Consider the following 5,409-nt stretch of genomic DNA (forward strand, 5'->3'; position numbering starts at 1 on the left):
TCTCTTTGCTCAAGTTTTCTGTGTTTTTCTCCGATTATATCAGTAAATGCAAACATGTAACTGCAGATATGCCATCTGCTATCAATACAAATGGGAAAGGAATGGTTAAAAAAAAAGAAAAGAAAAAAGACTGCATGTTAGGCGTTTATCCGTATATTAACTATGTCTGCAAACACTGCCTGCATGTTCCCCAGCCATAACCCACTTGGTATCTGAGCTGTTTCCAGTGACGGCTGATGGGAGCTGTGGTCTTGTGGCTGCAGAGGATAAACATGGTGGGAGATGGTGATGTTTTTGGGATGCCGCGGCGAGGCAAACAGGCCCATCACTTTGCCCTCTAATTGGCGGTCCCCTGTAATTAACTTTACCCTCCTATCAGTCTATGTATCTTCCTCTCCTCTGCTGTCTCTCTGCCATTCTTTCTCTCCAATCTTGCGGTACACCAGCGGATATCTTCTCTCCCTGTTTGTCTGCGCCACTGTCTCCTCAACAATGGAGAGACAGAAAAGACGAGGGCGAAAAGGGAGGGATGGAGAGAGAGGAGAGACAGAATGAGAGAGGGGAAAACAAAAGGAAAAGATCTGAAGGGCTGTGGTTGAGTGACTGATTTGGTGTAGACGTTCAATAACAGGGTGGGAGGGAGGCAGGAGACAGGGTTACGGGGACTGCGAGGGTTTAAAAGGACAGGAAAAGAAGCAGTGTGAATCACAGAGAGTGGGCCAGCGTGTACGGGGTGCACGAGAAGCCCCCGAAAGCTGATGAATGACACTTGCAACAAGCTTGTTTCTCAAAAACATCAGCATAATTGTGCCATGCTTCACCAAAACTGCTCTGCGGGGATGAGAGGGCAGAGAAGAGCCTTGTGTGTGTTTACTGCTGGGGAACGCTTTGATCTACTTCAGGATGCAATGTCTGTGGTCTGTGGTCCAAAAATGTGTGTGTTCCGCAAAGTGCATATTGTTTATTTGAGTGAGTGTGCTTTTGTGGGCTCGAGCCAGTCTCTTGCGCTTTCTTCTTTGTGTGTGTGTGTGTGTGTGCTTTGTTGAGTGTTTTGTTTATGCAGTGTGCATGGTCGTGTGTGTGTATGTGTTTGTGTAATGTGAGTATTCAGGGCTGGCGTCAGGACTGAACCGCGGTGACGGCGTGGCTCTCGTGCGATGCCGGCCGGCGGTCGGACCGACGGACAGTGTGGTGGTGGAATGTTTGTGGAGGGTGTACGCACACACATACACATATACACACACAGATACGCACTCAGGCATACAGACAACACACAACACAGATACACATAGGCTGGCTGGCACTATTCTAGCCCCTCCGTGGAGGAGCCAGAGTCACCACCACAGCTTCCAGGAAGGACAACCACAGTCACACTGCGCTGGGTTTCCCACGGGGGAGGGGAGAGAGTGAGGGTGGAGGGATGTGCAAGGAAGGAGGGAAGGAAACTTTGGAGAAAGAAGGAGGGAAATGCTGTGTGTATGTGAGTGTGCATGTAAGGCAACAGGACACGGTGCAAACTCAGTGAAGAAAAGAGGAGGGTTCAGCAAGCAGGAAGGATGGCCGAAACAAATCAGAGAGAGAACAAAGTAAACTCGGCCACATCAATGCATCACAGCTGATTTTTTTAAATTACATGCCTATAGATATAATTTTCCTAGAATAGGAACATGGTTCATTTTTTATCTGTCTGTGCCATAGACAGGGGAGTAAAAGCCAGCCTTTCTAATGGCCAGCCTGCAGATGACATGCATGCATCACTATGAATTTTTTTAAAATTTTATATATAACTAAATATATGAGGCTAACATTAGCTTGGGCGACCCCAGCCCATTGTTACTTCTTAAGGATTTTGTGAGGCAGCTGTTGCACTCATTGAAATCACATAAACTTGATTATCATGAACTCCAAATGATAAATTCCTCCTGTCTCACCTCACATCTAACTTATCTGGGGTGAAAAACTGCCTGTCAGTTAATGACGGACAAATACTATAAACAAAAGGCCCCAAAAACTCAACTTTAAATGTATCTAATGAACAGAAAATGAAAAAAACCATCAGTTCTTTATTTTTTGAAGGAAAATCAAACTGACAAGTGGACCGACTGCAAACCGGCTGATAATGTAATAGCCATGTCCATCCTTACTATACAGTCTTTTTTCCAGGCTAACCCTAACCCTCAAACCACTGCACCACCGTACTGTTCTCAGGCCCATGTTTTAAAGGTTTAAAGACACATTCAGGTCCCCAGACGCTGTTTAACACTATTACCCAACAGGGTTTACTTATTAGATAATGGTAGTGCCAGCATATAAATCTAACGTTAAAAAGATCACTGACAATTAAAGTGATTAGCACATCCACTGGCAAGTAAATGTCCAAAGTCTATACTGAACACAGTATGAGCACCAGTGGTTTATGCAGTTAATTTAGTGACCTCTGCTGTCAAAACTACAAAGGTGCAAAAGCAAAGGAAGAACATGTAGGGACAAAGATTCATTTCCTTCTACCAAAACATAATAAAACAAATGAACCGCACAATGCAAAAATGGATAATTTATAAACATATAACAACAAACATTTGTAAACAGTTAAAATTCATTAAAACAATGTTCATCCAGAATTGCCACCTTGCACGTATATTCTCTGTTCACGTCACTGTTTGTTCAGGATAGTGGACATTATATTTGTTGCATAAACTTTAAAACCACAATTTTAGCTGATTTTATATGAACATAGTACGGAGCCCGCATGGGACATAGGAGAAAAAAAAATTAAGACGGACTTTTGCGAGATCTCGCAAAAGTTTTAGCCGCATTCTTCGGAGGCCGCCAGCTCGAAGCCGACCAGGAGGTCGAGGCACGATGTGCCGGGAAAGCGGTGTTCCTTCCGGCTGTAGTAGGTCTCGACCTCCCGTTAGCTTCGAGATAGTGGGTGTCAGATCTCCGAAAACGTCGGAGCACTTTTGCAAATATGTGATGTCTTGTAAACCAAGCAGGTATCTGACGTTTACACAACTACATTCACGCCTCAAAATATCTTAAAAGTGTATTTTGTGACCCAGAAAGAGTAATATTACAACTAAGTAGCTGCCGCCATTGTTGGAATTCAACTCGCAAAAGTTTTGCAAGATCCCGAGTTTGTTTTGCGAGATCTCGAAGGTTTTTGCGAAGGTTTTGCAAACAGTACGGTTTTGCGAGTTTTTCACAAAAGTCCGTCTTAATTTTTTTTTCTCCCATGTCAGACAATATTTCCATTACACCTGTTACTGCAAAGTGGTTAAACTCCTGATGTGTGGTGGAATGTCCTCCAAATTTAAAACAAGACGGGTACATTTACTAGAACAGAGAGAAATGTGTGTAACGCTGAGTCCCGTCTGGACTACAAATTTTCTCTTGAGATGTTAGGATGCCAGTAAACATGTTCTTTCTTCGTCCATGGTGTAAGTATTCACTTGAGGTTACAAACATCCGCCACAAGGTGGAAGCATTGCAAAGAGGAGTGGTCATTCTTTACAAATTTTGCCAACTGCATCTTGGTCTATGGTTGGTGTCATGTTTATTTAAAGCTGGAGTTGGGCTTGCTCTGCAATTATCAGGCAATATTTTAAAGAGGCCAGTGTATATGTTTATGTAGCTGTTGGTGTTAGAGATCATGTGGCTAGACACCGACATGTCCTCACATATATAGAGATATCCCATTATGATTTGATGGTTTCAGCTTGGCATTAATTTGCTTTATTGTGTCCTGCACAGCAACTACTTACCCGGGGTACATATATAAAAGCAGAAGTTTTGGGAGCTTGTTGGGGCTGGAGCTTTTGTGTGTGTGTTAATGCAACACCATAATCCTCCCAGGAGTGGAGATTCCAGCAAATTCGCCTTAAACACAGAATGAGCAATCCTTAGAGAAAAACGCACACACACACACACACACACACACACACACACACACACACACACACACACACACACACACACACACACACACACACAAATAAAACCCAAGAGTTCATTCTCAGACTCTAAAGGCCTCAGGTGACATTTTAAATATTAAAGTTCATGTCAGCACAATCAGAAAAAACTGAACAAATGTGGCTTGTTTGGAGGGTTACCAGGAGAAAACCCCCCTTCTGACTAAAAAGACCATGGCAGCACAGCTCAAGTTAGCAATGTTGCATCTAAACAAACAAAAGATTTCTGGAACAATTTCCTTTTGGTCAGATGAGACTAAAGTGGACATAATTGGCCATAAAACACAGTATTATGTTTAGCAAAAACCAAATTCAACATATCAGCACAAACACCTCATACCAGAAGGTAGGAGTGAGGAGTGATGATTTAGGCTTGCTTTGTTGCTGTCACGGCTCAGGAGGGACTCGTAGGCAGACTGAGATAGAAAGTTCACAGTTTATTAGTACACGAAACACCAAGTGCAACTATATACAAGTGACGGTAGCTTGTAGGGGTCTCTGGGGAACACAGGCACGGTGAGGGAAACACAGGCAGGCTATTTAAAGCAATCCTCCTCCAAATGCTCTGGCTTAGCTCTTTCGCCACTACTCTTTCACAGTAGTGGTGATCCTCAAGCTGGCAGGTAAAGTCTGACACAGGGAGAAGAGAGCAGGTTAAATCACGGCACGAAGGAAAATCAGAGAGAAGCATGAGACTTAGTGAAGACACTGACGAGTGTTACACAATAATCCAGCAACGAAGCATTCCCTGCTGCCGCCTTAAGTAGTGAGAGCGTTGATTAGATGATCGCTTGCAGGTGCAGGAGCCAGAGGCAAGAGTCACAATGACTCCGCCCCGGTAGAGCGCAGGGCGCGAGAGGGGAGCGAGAGGGACAAAAATAAACAAAAACACTTATAGCCATACTGAGTCAGCTGAGCAGGCACAGGGACCATGACAGTTGCACCTTGCAGTCATTTACTCAACATGAACTCCTCTGTACACCAAAGTATTTTAGAGTCAAATGTGGGGCCATCTGATAGCTGAAGTTTAATCGAAATTGGAAGACAATGGTCACAAGCACAACAACAGATCTACAACAGAATGGGTGAAAAAGAAAAGAATCAGCAATGGGCCAGTCAAAGTCCAGACCTCAACGTGACTGAAATGCTTTGCCGGGACCCGAAGAGGGTTGTGTATAAATGATTGCCTATAAGCTTACTTGTTCATGTTTTCCCAGTTTCAAAATACACACCCAAAACAATTTTATTTTTATTATTATTTTTTGTTTTTATATGCGTTTTTCTAAAATTACTAGTATGATCCAAAGGTGTACCTTTACTTTCAAGGTGAATTGTAATGTTAATGTTAATGTTAATGTTTTTCTTGTTTAATTTTCATTGTACAAGTTGTACACAGGAACAACCTGATGCTTCAGTAAAATGAAATGCAAAACTCCTC

This window comes from Neolamprologus brichardi, chromosome 22 (assembly GCF_056152115.1).
Source record: "Neolamprologus brichardi isolate AB-2024 chromosome 22, ASM5615211v1, whole genome shotgun sequence".
Lineage (NCBI taxonomy): Eukaryota > Metazoa > Chordata > Actinopteri > Cichliformes > Cichlidae > Neolamprologus > Neolamprologus brichardi.